Source organism: Symphalangus syndactylus, chromosome 18 (assembly GCF_028878055.3).
Source record: "Symphalangus syndactylus isolate Jambi chromosome 18, NHGRI_mSymSyn1-v2.1_pri, whole genome shotgun sequence".
NCBI lineage: Eukaryota > Metazoa > Chordata > Mammalia > Primates > Hylobatidae > Symphalangus > Symphalangus syndactylus.
Window position 1 is genome coordinate 27,371,506 of NC_072440.2, and position 14,946 is coordinate 27,386,451.

General features: G+C 42.4%; 1 long non-coding RNA gene across 1 annotated transcript; it reads left to right on the forward strand.

Moving 5' to 3' along the window:
- The first annotated feature begins 946 nt into the window (after window positions 1–946).
- LOC129468630 (uncharacterized) lies at window positions 947–12,380 on the forward strand. Its single transcript, XR_008652730.2, has 3 exons — window positions 947–1,284; window positions 12,137–12,219; window positions 12,352–12,380. It is a non-coding gene; the product is annotated as an uncharacterized lncRNA (long non-coding RNA).
- Window positions 12,381–14,946: the final 2,566 nt, after the last annotated feature.

The following is a 14,946-nucleotide window of genomic DNA, read 5'->3' on the forward strand; positions in this document are numbered from 1 at the left end:
ACAGAGCTGGGCTACATTTCCTAGACTTCTTTGTGGTCAGTTTGGTCTTGTGACTAAAAGAACGTGAACAGAAGTGATACATGACACCCCACTCCTGGTTCTTAATACCTCCGGATGTGATTTGCTGTGCTGTTTCCCCTATGCTGGGTGGATACAGAAAGTTCATGTGAGATAGATGGCAGAGTCACAGGGGAAGGACCCTGGGCCCCTGCCTCACATGCTGATGCAGAGCAGGCTGCTGATGGGGAGAGCATATTTTGAACTTCATATAAGCAAGAAATACTAAACCTTCATCACATATGAGCCCATACACATTTGGGGGGTTTGTTTGTTACAGGCCACTTACATTTGGTTTTGAATGAAGTACTGTTGCTGTACAGAGGAAAGAGAACAGGAAGTAATTAGTAAAGAAGCAGTAGCCTCTGAAGGAGGACTAGTTTGAATAAGCCAAATCACGTTTAACTAGAGTCTTACAACTAGGCTTATGAGAGCATTTATTGGCACAGATGATATAAATGGAAAAGGCCAGATACTTGGGGTCTGCCTAATAACCTCTTAAGAGTAAATTTAAAATGCAATGTTTCTTTCCAAGAAAGATGGTCTCTAGCAGGAATTTGAGTCCATTGGTCACTCAGCAGAGCTACACTGTCATTATAGCAGCAGGTTGTGGGCAAAGGGCTATCAAGAAACCATCAGAAGCCTGAGTTTTCTTGCTTGCTTGAATGTAATAGCTCATCCATTTGATATTGCATTAGGTTGAAACTTGGCACCAGGCTTGTCAGCCCAGATGTGAAATTTTATTGTCAAACAATGTTTTAATATGTTCCAGGGATCTCAGGTTGTTGTGGTTTAAAGTTTCTTTTATTGAAAAATTGAGCCAATAGATAGGAGCTTCAATATAAAACATAAAATTTTGCAAACAGTTACTACTTTAGGAAAATATATGACTCTGTATCCACTCAAGAGCCTTTGAAATAACAGCCAATAACAAGAAAAAAATGTGGACATTAATAAACTGTTTGGGTGGGCCTGTGTATGTTCTTTTCTTTCCTGTCTCTCCACTAAACTGAAACCTTAATGTTGAATAACAAACCCTGACCTACAAATAATTTCTCTATTTTCTCATGGTTTCCTTTCTTGGCCTTTTAGGAGGCAGGAAAGTAGCACGGTCTGGATGATATCTTGACAACCAACATTTCCCTTTGGATGAGAAAAACAACTGTTATTCTAACAGGAGATGATTTCTGTGCTAACACTTCTGACCAATGCCATGCCCACTTGAAGGTATGAAATTCAGCATTACAGGGTATTTATGTTAGCCAAAAGCCAGGATGAAGCAGAGAATATAACACTTTGGAGGAAACAGCTACCTTGCCAGAACCAGAGAACACTCAGGCCATCTAACACCTTCAATGATTTAACATTGTAAAAATGAAGGACAGGGTGGGCATGGATGATGTCCTAAGGGAAACAAAGAATGGTGTTAAAATCTGGCAAACTCTCAGAAGGCACAGCATAAGTGAGTTCTAAATCCCTCCTGGAGGATAATCAGAGACAACGCTATTGACAAGCATGACTGCTCCAGGAGGGTAACTCAGAGGCCCCTGGAAATCAATTGAAGACCACCGGGGGAGCCAAGACCACCCCTGGAGGGACCACTGAGTTTGGGTAACTCTGGGAGCCCAGGGGTAACACTCCTTTTATTGCCTGAAAGACACAATGATACTTATAACCCATTCTGGGAGTCTACAGGGCTCAATAAGTTCATGTGCATAGGCACTGAGAAGTATGGGTAAAAGACTAAAATTATATTATTCCTGGCTGGGAATGTTCCCTGTAAAATTCCTTATAATTACAGTGCCACCCTTGTAGATATTAGACCACAGTGAGGTTCTGAGCTATATCATAAACTTCTTACCACCCAATAAACCTCCTCTCTTGGCTTTTTCTCCTTGAAGCATGTTTTTTTTTACCCCAAAACTTTCTATGCCCTGGCCTACTAATTTCAATGGGAGTCTCAGACAGCTTAAAGCAGGATGAAGACCAATAGAACATCAAGTGTAACCACGTTATCTTAGAGTAAGATGTGAGGTTCAGAGGAATGGCATAGTATACACTGAGATGCAAATAACATTCCCCAAGTCACCTGAATAACTCTTGGGCTCAGCCCTTTTCGAGTGTTTTTCAGAACAGTGGTGCCTCATGGCCTGTGCTTGCCATGCAGTTAAAGTACAATAACATGGACATTTTCCCAATCTCAGTCTCTCTTACATATATACAGTGTTAATGAGTTAATGAGTTGAATTTCCTCAGTAAGGAGTTTGTGTATTTGTGGGCATGTGCTTAAACTCTGTTTTCTGTTTAATATCGGTCAGGATAATCATTTAGCAAAACCCTAGTACTTAGTTATTTTTAGTTTAAAACATCAATGACTCACAGCTTTCCAGAGCTCATGGGAAGCCATGCTTCCTGGTCCTCTGCTACCTGAACATATTTGAGAATCTCTGCACTCCCCCAGGCTTCCTCTCCCTGGATTTGGGCATATAGAGAGCATTTTGGCTTGGCATGAAGGAGACACTGTGAGACTCAGGATGCATGAGTGTTGCTTCAGGAACAGGTTACACATGGGTTATTGGGCCATTCTCCTGGGCTCTTCCCAGAATCCAGCTCCATCTGGCATTCTCAGGGATGGAAACTTTGGGAGAGCTGAGAGGCATCATCCTTATTTTTCCAAAAGGCACTATTAACAGCAGCAACAGTGTAGTTACCCTCAACAGCTTCTTTCACAGTAGAGGTTGACAAAGCTGCAGCAGAAGATAAAAGCTGTGGATATCTCATGGTGGCTGTTGACTAACTCACAAGTGGGCTTGAGATCTATGTATGCTGATCTTCAACTCCAAGAAGTATTTGTGTGCACATTGGAGATGGGGTAAGAGGAGTGGGTGGTTGGCTTTATTTAAGGAAAGATATGCTAAAGAGCCTACAGATGAGCAAAAACAGGGGCTTTGGGTTATTAATGTTAACCATAGCTCATTGTTAGTTGCTAGCTGGGCTGGTGAAGCCTGGGATATGTAAGTAACATAAAGTTAACACTTTGATCAGAGATTGCATTCTCTTGTTGGCACAGAATAGTATTCCAGGGACCGCAAGTGCTATAATTCATCCCTACAGACCCAACTTATTGTAAAGAGTGACATGAGCTCCAAAACACTTTAGTCCAGTGAATATATGCAAAAGTAATATGTTGGTGTATTGGAAAACACTCTAGGTTTAAATCCTGGCTCTTTTTGCTGTGTGGTTTGGGCCAAATTATTAACCTCTTTGATCCTCAATTTACCACCTGTTAAATGGGCATAATAACACTAAACTCAGTTTATGGGGGGATCATTTATTTACTGAGACCAAATATAGGTGAGGCATTGGACACAGAATGATGAATACAAAGACCGTTCCTTCACTTATGAAGTGTATCTTCTGGTAGAACATAAGAAATAACATAAAAACTGTATTAGCACAATACTTTGAAATAAAGGGTGCTGAATAGACAGCACTTTCATTACTATTTGCCATTGTTAATATTTCCATTTGAGCTTTCATGCCTAGGAGATAGAATTTTCACAATGGCAAGGAACTTTATTCATTTTGTACATAGCTAAATAGCACATAGTAGGTAATCACAAAATATTTGCTGAATGGATGGGTCCAAATGTTTCTCATAGTTTTTAACAAGCTTAGTTCCTGCGTAAGTAAACATGTTTTAGATTGCAAATGCATACGTTCCTGATGTGTTGCAGACGGCTGATTTGTTAAAATATTTGCCTCTGAAATATTCTCCTTAAGACATTTATACACACATACACCTATGTACATATTTATACTTAACTACCTGGTTCAGCAATTGATGAGCTATATTTTCCCTGAGCTCTGAGTAAGCTCTACAACTAGCCAGAATCCCCAGCTCAAACTTAGATGTGCTCTCACAGTGAGTGTGCCCTCCACATGAGCTCCAGAGTTGGGAGTGTTCTGTAATGTGTGTGGTTCACTCCACTGTGACCTTTCTAGTCCTTTATTTTGTGTTCTGGGGGAAGAGTTCTGATTCCCACATGGGTGACAAAAGAGGCACAAATTCTGGAGCCATAACTGCCACATTGAAGCAAAGAGTATTCTACTAGATGGTGAAATGCAAGTTTTGTGGAAGCCCAAGTTGCCTTCAAGGCAATGGGTGGTAGAAGTTGAAAGAACAGAACAGTCTGGTAAGAATCATTAGATATTTTACAAGCAAAATATCACAGCAGTTGGGGGTCTGAACAACTGTAGACCTGGTCTCCAGAGACCATGGCCAGAGGCATGCCACACCTTCAAGAGATTTGAAGCAATAAAAGGATCATTACAGATGGACGAGAAAAATCTCTCACCATAGGTATGATGTTCTAGTGGGCAATATAGTGTGGATTGCTTACTGCTCCAGCATTCTGGAATACAACCCCATTTCTCAAATCCTTAGTTGAGAAAAGACTCATGTTAGCTTAAGCTAGGAAATAATTTACTCAACAATGCTTCCAAAAACCCAAGGGCAAGCATGCAATGGATCTCAAACCAGAATCTGAGAGAGACAGCCTTAAGGAATCTGACTCTATCTCTCGTCATAATGGGTCTTGTTTCTTCTCTTTTTACACCTTGGCTTCCCTTTAAAAATATAACCAATAGTGATGTCTATCCACCTGGAGAAGACTAGATCTCTCTCCACTTCATTCCTTCTTCCTAAGAAATATTCCTATTGGCCCAACCTGGCCCAGTGACTGTGGCTGGGGTTGATTCATATCTTACAAACATGGCCACCAGGAGCCATGGTGGGGGATGGGGAGAGCAGTTACCAAAAAAAGGCTAGGGTTAGGATGAGGTAAGTTTGCTGGACGCATAATCCCAATAGGTTTTCAGCATGGTTCCTGATTAAGGACATGGCCCATAAAATATACCAGACCTTCTGTAGGCCCTTAGTTGGATATAAATACAAGCCAAAGTAGACTGAAGGGGGTCTCATGGTTTGAGACATGGGTTTGTGTTGCTGCTTTGTGGCCAGAGGCACAGTCCCCTCTCTGGACATCTGTTTCCTCTTCTGAAACATGAAATTGCATTAAGCCAGTTCTACATAAATATATCAAAAATCTTATTAAAATCCTAATGTTTATAACTCATTGACAATAAGACTACTCAGGTTAAACTTAATTAGAAATGGTCTTTATCTTTTATTGAAGTTATAACAACTGATGTTTCAGGTGAGAAGTTCTGATGGAGTGATATTAATGTTGCTGAATACTAAAAGTCAGCGAGAGTAAATTCATGACTAAGTCGTTAATGCAGTTTTGTGGACAAACTCCTGCAAAATAGAATCCATTCAGGGGTGAATAATAATAACAATAGCTACCATGTTCTTAGCCAGTAATAGCATTGGCTGTCTGCCAGGCTTTGTGCTAAGATTTCATTTAGTTTTCACAGTAATACTGTAAGGTACACACTATTTTTAATCCCTGTTTTACAGATTTAAGAAAACTGAACTTTGGCTTAGAAAGACCATCCAGTAAGAATGTGGCTGGACCAAGTTTCAAACCCACTTCTATTGAAAAAGATTGAAAACTATTGCATTAGCTGATCTCTGCCTCTTAAACTAAATGTGATGAAGTTAATTATACAATCATACAATGTGTGTGTATATTGTATACTTTTCATCTCTGATACTCTACACATTCAATGCATGTGTCAGAAAGGTATAGGTGTATATTAATGTTTAAATATTACCTATTCCCTTGTCTGAAAGGCATGACAGTGTTTGAATCACAGAGCCAGGCGCATGCAGGGAATTTTGCAAGCACAAGCTCAACTATATGAGAGTGCAAAGTTAAGTTTTTATTGGCCTGAGTATGGTGATTCAAGCCTTGATGTTTTACTACTTGGGCCATGTGGTTCAGGAGGTGCTGTTGTAGGGTGTGGGGGTCTGTGACTGCTCAGGTGTGCACACGTGTATGTGTGTATGGCTGGGTGTTTTCCCAGAGTGGAACAAGAAGGATTAACTTTCAGCGTTTGGCTCACCCTAACCTATAGCAGATGGGCACTGGCTTTAAGTTCTCATAAAGTCAACCCTAGAGACTTGTTAAATAATTTATCCTCAACTTTGGAAGAGCAAAGGAATAAGGTGATTAAGAAAAATGGAAAGCCACATGATAATGTGCCATTGATGGAGTGGGGTTGTCTTTCACTGTGGTACATGGTGAATGTAACAGCGAATGAATTTGGAAAGTAGTGGGGAGAGAGTCGGACCTGGTTGGGGGAGCCCTTGGAGCAGACAGCTCCTTACTTTATCCCCAGCAGCTGCAGCAGAGAAAGTGAGAAAACCTCCATTCTTTACCCAGGGAATGGCCCCAACTTTAAGACATATTGAACCATGCTAATTTTAAGGCCTCCCAATATAACCATTTTATTTCATCCAGCTGTGGGGCCTGACTTTGGGCTGGAAAGGAGAGCCAGAAAAAGAGGTAGGGCAGAGCTGGAAAAATCCACAGGATGCCTGTCAGTACCTGGTTTTAAGTTGGGGGTGTAAGAGCTGTAGCAAAGTCACATGGGTGATTTAACATAGACCACCACCTCCTGCTGGCTTTCAGTGAATGATCTCCTTTCCTGTTCCCCACTGCCAGCAGCTGGAGAAGTAAAAGTCCTTCAAGCTTCAATCATGAAGCTCTCCTACTTTCAGTCCCTTTTAATAAGATGCCATGAGCATAGCTCACTCGTTAGTCACTCATCCATTGAAACAACTTTAAGGAGGCAGGGCTAGTCGGGATCCATGGTTGCAAACAAACTGTTTCTAGTTAATTTAAGCAGAAAAGGAAGTTATTGGAAGGAGATGGAATAACTTGCAAAACCGAGAATGTGCATGGAGAACCTAGTCTGGGCAACGTCCAGGTGCCAACGGAGTCCAGGGTGCTGGAAGCACAGCCAAGGTCATGCCACAGAAGGGTCTGGATGGCACTGCAGCTGCCCCTGAAATCCCCACCAGTAGGCAATATTGATGTTGCTGGTACTGCCAGAATTCACCTTTAAGTATCCCATATTTCCCGTATCACCTGCTTCAGATTTAAAATCCAGGGCCCTGGCATCCAACCTCACTTGCCAGGAGCCAGGTTAGTAACAGAGGAACCATCTGAGGCAAGCCTTACCTTCAACATACCTTGGGGTGGCCTGGAGGTGTAGTTCAGTTGCTGGAAAGGCAAAACTGCCAAATATTCACAACAGAGCTTTCTCTAAAATTGAGAATTTCCTCTTTCCAGAGAAAGATAAAGAAAGATGGCCGGACGTAGTGTTTCATGCCTATAATTCCAGCACTTCGGGAGGCCGAGGTAGGCAGATCACTTGAGGCCAGGAGTTTGAGACCAGCCTGGCTAACATGGTGAAACCCTGTCTCTACTAAAAATACAAAAGTTAGCCAGGTGTGGTGGCACTTGCTTGTAATCCCAGCTGCTCAGGAGGCTGAGGCACAGGAATTGCTTGAACCTGGGAGTTGGAGGTTACAGTGAGCTGAGATCAAGCCACCGCACTCCAGCCTGAGCGACAGAACAAGACTTCATCTCAAAGAGGAGTTCCTCTTAATACACTGTTGATGGCAATGTAAATTAGTATAGTCATTATGGAAAACTATGGAGGTTCCTAAAAGAAATTAAAATATAGCTACCATATAATCCAGTGATCCTACTATTGGATATTTATCCAAAGGAAAGGAAATCAACATGTCAAAGAGACATCTGCACTCCCAAGTTTATTGCAGCACTATTTACAATAGCCAAGATATGGAATCAACCTCAGCATCCGTCAACAGATGGATGGATAAAAATATGTGGTGTATCTGTAGTATGGAATACTATGTAGCCATAAAAATAATGAAATCCTGTCTTTTGCAGCAACATGGATGAACCTCATTATGCTAAATGAAAGAAATCAGACACAGGCACAGAAAGACAAATACCATAAAATGTCACTCATGGAATCTTAAAAATTTGATCTCATAGAAATACAGACTAGACTAGTGGTTACCAAAGCTTGGGAGGGTAGTAGGGGAGGGGACGATGGGAAGAGATGGATCAAGTACAAAATTATGGTTAGATAGGAGAAATTCTGGTGTTCTGTAGCACAGATGGGTGACTGTAGTAACAATAGTATATTGTATATTTTAAAATAGCTAGAAGAGAGGATTCCAAATGTTCTCAGCACAAAGAATTGATAAATGTTTGAGGTGATGGATATGCTAAATACTATGATTTGATCATTACACAATATATGTATGTATTGAAGCATCACACTGTATCCCATAAATAGTTAGAATTATTGTGTGTCAATTAGAAACAAAATAATTTTAGCTGGGTATAGTGGCATACACCTGTAATCGCAGCTACCCAAGAGGCTGAGGTGGAAGGATTGCTTGAGCCCAGGAGTTCCAGGTCAATCTGAGCAACATAGACCCTATGTAAAAAAACAAAATTTAAAAAAACTGAAATAATTTAAAATTTTAAAAAAAATAAGTTCCCAATATCATAATGGGCTCAAGGACTAATTCATACAGATGTTTTGCATTTCATACTTTCCATGAGGTTTAGATTTCTCTGACCTAAGTTCAAAGGAGAATTTGTTCTGATGTTACTTGTCCAAGGAAAGTTAATGTGAAGGTCTCCTGACACCTGCAGAGATGGGCCTTGTTGCTATGACAGCCTTTGGAAGAGGGAAGGATGCAAGAGGTGAAAGCATTCCACACCTGTAAAATAATGGTCCACTCCTTACAAGTACCCTGAGTAATTTGATCCTATGAAGAAAATAAAAAACAAGGATTTGTTTAACTCCTCACCAGGCGTGGCATGAGTTAGGTTGGAGAGTTACAGGCAGAACCCAGGTGCGGTCTGTTTGGCCTCTGTACTCACCAGGTATTGATACCAAATCTACGTCGGCCAAGACAGGCCCTCAGAGCCCACTCCTTCTACCACTTTGGAGGGCAGTAATTCCCAGCTGTTTGCCAGGTTCATGTCATCCATTACTATCTTCTGGCAAGCACTGAGGGTATGGGAGACTGAAACTGCTCTAGGAATTGGATACTCTGCCCCAGGTGAGCAATGTGATTCTGGGTATAGCACCAGGCCTTTCTGGGCCTTGAATTTAGGGGTGACACAAAATAAAAAACCTTGCAGTTTTAAAATGAAAGGACTGTGGATTTAAAATACAAAGTAGCTTCAGCAGTGGCTAAAAAACCTTGGTAGCCCGAAAGGGGAAAAGGAGGGAAAGTAAACCGAGAGTATTATCCTTTGAGGCTCAAAGTGTCTCGTCTCTAGTATAAATACAGATTTGTTCCCAATTGTTGGGGTGTTCTGATGTGACAAGCACCCAGTGCTGTTCACCTGAGGGTAATTAAATTTGTGGAGGCATTTCTTCTCCCTCAGCCAAAGGACCTACATGTCATAAGATGGTCGTTATAAAATAAGCATGCCAAATGTGGCCCTGATTTAATAACAAAGATGAAAATCCAATGGGCTCTACTGAGACAAGCAAGCTTCATGTGTGTCTAAGTGCAGGATGAAGGGAGGGTAGGCACAGCTCAGTCATTGGCCTAAAGATCAGGGAGGACCATAAGCAAGAGTGGCTCCCTTTCCTCACCATCCGCACCTCCACATTGCCACCAAGCCCCCCAGAGTTAGACCATCTTGTTGAGGAATGTAGTTGGGATCGACAAATGGATGTGATTCTATCAAGAACATTGTTTCCTTATGTTTAGCAAAGACTCTGGTGTGTGTTCAGCATTGTGACAAATCACTGGATGATTGACTCAAGTACTCAATTTGTGTGTCCTGTAGCAAGAGCCAATGTCTGAGTCCTTTCTTGAACTGTTTTAAGAAAACCGTGGCAGAAAAACTTAGCATTTCAACCTATACTTGTGTTTTGCAGAGCCTGTCCTTTGAGTCACTCAAAGCTATGGCAGAGCTCTTCCCCAGGGCAAGGAATTCAGGATTCTCCTCTTCAGAAACTGGATGACAGGGAGCAGGTCAGGGAGGCAGGGCTGGGAGCAGGCAGAAGCAAACTCTCCCGCTGGCCTCTGGAGACACCTTCTCATTGGCCAGGGGTCACGATGAGCCAACCCTGGCAGTGATGCTATCATCCCTATATCCATGGATCTCTTGGACCAGTTCTTATTTTAGATGCTCCATCCCTTGAAATCATAAAAAAAAAAAAAAAACAACTTGTAGTTACATGTAATTTACTTTTGGTTTGAAGAGCAGGGCTACTACTTGTTCTGGTGGCAGACTCTTTTTTTCTTTTCCCCTTCTCATGTTAATTGTTATTAGACATTACTTGTGTAAAAATATCAGTCAGGGGGGCTTCAGTTTCTACTGATACGGCACACTACCTATTCTGAAAAACATTCCTACTACAAAATACTTGGAAATGCCAGGGAAAATGAAACAAACAAGAAAGTTGGGGAAATCCCAAGGCACCGAAGATGGAGAGGGAAATAGAAACCTGAGTGGGAAGCAGGTGTTGACGCCAGTCTGTCCTGAGGGTGTTGTACGATTTGGGTGCCCTTGGGTTTTAACAACTATGCAGGAGACAGGGTCTGTGCCAGGTGGGGAGGTGAAACTGAGATCTGTCAAAACCTGGGACTTTTGAAGTCAAAGCACAGATTAAAGGGGAAAATGGTGTATTGAAAAAGGGAGATGACAGGAAAACATGAATGACTCTATATGAATTTTGAGTGGTGAAAAAAGGACTTTCTGGAAAATTCGCAGCCTTGTGCTTCTCATTCTTTGGTTTTGAGGTTTGAATTTACACCATCTGCATGATTGAAAATGCCCCAAGTAGAGAAGGGCTCTGGGACATTTGGCTGGAACCAGTGCAAATTCTGTGAAGAATGGAATCACCTCTAAGCCTTAGAGTTTCATTAAAAAAAAAAAAAAAAAAAATCAGACAAAAAACAGAACTAGTGTTAATGAAAGCAAGAAACACAGATTGTTATTTAGGCTGCCCTGTGAGCCACCCCACTCCAGAACTGTAAGCAATAAATATTTGTTGTTTGTAAGCCATATGGTCTGTGGCATTTTGTTATAACAGACTAAGACACTTGCTTTATATAAAATGGCCGCTATCATACTTTCTTTTCTTAAGCTTTATCTGGATAATCTTATATGTGACTAGCGACATACAGTCTATAAAGCCCTTTTACATATGTTAATCTCATTCGCCATGATCCTATTAGTAGAATTAGATAAATTGAACCCATTCTGCTACTGAAAAAAACTGAGGGTTAGAGAGGGTAAGTGCTCAGCCCTGTTAGTAAACGGTAGAGCAAAAAATCTGTAGGTCTTTAAGTCTGAGTCCTGTGACCTTTCCAATCTGGCAGCCCACTTCATTCATAGACAAGCAACATTTTTAGAGACTAGTTCTTGTTCTGTTGCCCAGGCTGGAGTGCAGTGGCATGATCTGGGCTCACTACAGCCTCTGCCTTCTGGGCTCCAGGGATCCTCATACCTCAGCCTTCCAGGTAGCTGGGACTTCAGGTATGTGCCACCACACCCTGCTAGTTTAAAAAAATTTTTTGGCCATGCACGGTGGCTCACGCCTGTAATCCCAGCACTTTTGGGAGGCCAAGGTGGGCGGATCACGAGGTCAGGAGATCGAGACCATCCTAGCTAACACGGTGAAACCCCGTCTCTACTAAAAATACAAAAAATTAGCCGGGCGAGGTGGCGGGTACCTCTAATCCCAGCTACTCAGGAGGATGAGGCAGAAGAATAGCATGAAACCAGGAGGCAGAGCTTGCAGTGAGCCGAGATCATGCCACTGCACTCCAGCCTGGGAGACAGAGCGAGACTCTGTCTCAGAAAAAAAAAAAAAAAAAAAAATTAAGGCTGGTCTTAAGCTCGTGAGCTTAAGCAGAGACACCTAACCCAGAATTGGGAGGCTCATAAAAGACTTCTCAAGACCCAGATCCCTCACGCCATCCTCTTCCAATGTAACCTACAGCAGCTCCTCCAGACCTCTCTGAAAGCACCACAGGCCAAAAATGACCTCTTCATTCCCCCAATAATTTCCATCTCCACTTATCTTAATCCAGGCACAGGAATTCTGGTGTTCTGACTTCAGTAAGCCACAAAGACCAAGGACTCTCCTGAAAGGTGTTGATTCGCACTGCTATAAGTAGGTGCAGGGACCTACAAATGTTGAAATGGAGGGATGACCAGAGGGGAGGGGAGGAGAGAATCGCGAAAGAAAGGATTGACTGCGACAGGGAGGCACGACTTTGCCCACCCTTCCTTCTCTCATTCTCAGGTCAGACTCTTCAAGCAGCACAAGGGGCTATGGGGTCAACTTGTACTCTGCTCTCTGATTGGAGGAGAAAATGTGGAAAAACTTTAATAAAGGAAATTTGTCTTGGGTGCCCTCTTTCTCCTCTTTCTGGATCTTTCCATTCACTATACACTGAGTGAAGCTATGTTGCAGACAGAATAGGTTAGGGTTATACTACAGAGCTAGAGAGGCTAAAGGGCTGGAGAATAGAGGAAGTTAGAGAGAGGCATAGAGGGCTCATCTCCTTCCCCATCCCACCCAACTACCCCGAGCAAACACCAGAACCACGCTCCAGTCCAGCATCTGTAGACCTCCAGTTCCACCCAGAACTTACCTCCAGAGAACTAGGAAGGGAAGAGGAAGAGAGGTGACGAAAAGTTCCACTAAGGTATAATTTTTAAGTAAATATTTTTAATAAAACCCTTTAAATATGTCTGTGTTCAGGTTTAAATCTCTTAAAACTGAAATTTAGGTGATAAAATTATCACTGAACCATGTCCCTCCATTTTCCATAATGCAATTTCTTCTAGGGTTATAGGGTTTTAAGTTACGGGATGTTTTCAGCACTGCTTGGAGTTAAAACACAACTTTATTTGACAGCTTGAAAAGCATTTCATATAGTTCAAATATTCTTCAAAGAAGTCTGTGGAATGAATGAATGAATGTTAGGAAAGGCTGGGGTGGTGGGGCAAGGGAAGAAGGAAGTAAAGTCTCCACAGATGCCTCTGGGATATCTGAAAAAAATGAGTGCGACAGGGTAGCACAGCCCTTGAGAGGTAGGAGTTGCCTGAGAGAGAAGCCTTCTGAGAAGCCAGGTACAGCCCATGGGAGCTGAAGCAAAGTCCTAGCCGTCAAGAAGGAAGGGCAATTCTAGGCACAGCCCTGAGCATTGCTCCTAGTGGAGCCCTACTGGACTCAGTGTGGGACAACAATGTGACCAGGAAATAAAAATGAAGAGGTTTTCCTCCTCTACTCTGGAAAATAAAGGGACTCGCAATCCTGCTGTGAGAGGACTCCAACCGAGTGCAACACGGAATGAAGCATAAGACAACACACGGTGCCACTAAGTGTGCTTGTGGGGTGGAGGGCGTGACCTGGCAGGGGAAAATGAAGGTGCCCAGTAGGAGGTGGCAGAGTGGTAATACCCATTGACACAGACCAAAATATTGAAGGAGCACTTAACAGAGCCCTTCCTGGACAAGTGGGAGCAAGAAGTGGTGAAATTGGAGTAACTACTGTTTATGTACTCTGAGGCTTGGGAGGCTTGGGAGGCCTGGGGAGATCTGAGTTACACAGGTAGCTCCAAGCTCCTGTCTCTGATGCCCTATTCCATTCTGCGCTCTCCCATGGGAAAGAGCTCTCGCCCAAGCCGACTTTATTTATCAGAATCACACACACACTCAAAGCTTATGAATATACAGATTATAAATTGATTCAAACCAAAAGCTCTTTGAGGGCATTGTATTAACAGTGCCCTTAACAACAGGGAAAGATCATATCTGTGTAGAGATAAACCCACTGTTATACACATCTCATTTGGTCTACATAACAAGCCAGTGAGGTAAGCATGGAGTGTGAAAGCCTGAAGTAAAACCAAATTAAGTACAGCTGGGTAGTTGAAAATCCCTTTGTTTGTGGGTCTCAAGCTCCCACTAACAACTACCAGCTTCTTAGCAGAGCCAGGTCTCACTCCTCCTGTGAGCCAGACTGACGTGGTGATGTGAGATCTTATCAGTTCTGAAAGGGAAAGAAGTTAAATTCTCGTGGCCTTCTGGAGAGGATCAAGTGTGTTGCCTTCTACCTAGAGAGTCGATTCTTCTTGACAAGGGGATGAACTGAGGAGCTAATGTAAGGAACCAGTCCTTACAGACTCAGTGTGTTTTGAATTGTGTTTGTGAGGTTTGTTTTAAGCTGTGTCTACCTGCCACAGTGACATATGCCAGTGCATCTGTGCTGAGGCAGCCGTTTTAAGAACCTTCCCCCTGAAAAGGGCCTTAAAATGTGGCAGCTAGCCTTTGGCCTTATATTGAAGATGCACCTTACTGTATGCCTCTAGTCCTGCCTCCTACAACTGTCGCCTGACTTTTTCATAGGGATGGCAGGCAAGCCTCAGAAGAATATTATCCTTAACCCTTTCCACCTAAATCTTTCCTGAAGTGAGATGGGTCAAATTCCACAATCTCTAATATCCCTTCCTCACACATTAATTCTGCAGTGCAATGGAGCTGGGTCTTCTCCATGAGACTTCCCAGGAAAGGTCCCTTTGGGCAAAAATTGAGATGCTGAAAACCTCAGGAAGCCCGGAGACTGACTTACCTATCTGTTATAGTCACCAGAATTTCTCCTCCTACTGTGACCACATTTATTAAATGCCTTTCAGTGTCAATGGGCAATGATAGGGACCCATTTTGTGGTTTTGGAGCTCTGGTTGTGACTTTCATTCACAGGCTTGGCTGCATCTCTCATCCATTCACTCAGTTACCCATTTCTTTTTTTTTTTTTTTTTTTTTTTTTTTTTTTTTTTTTTGAGACAGACTCTTACTTTGTCACCCAGGCTGGAGTGCAAAGGCATGATCT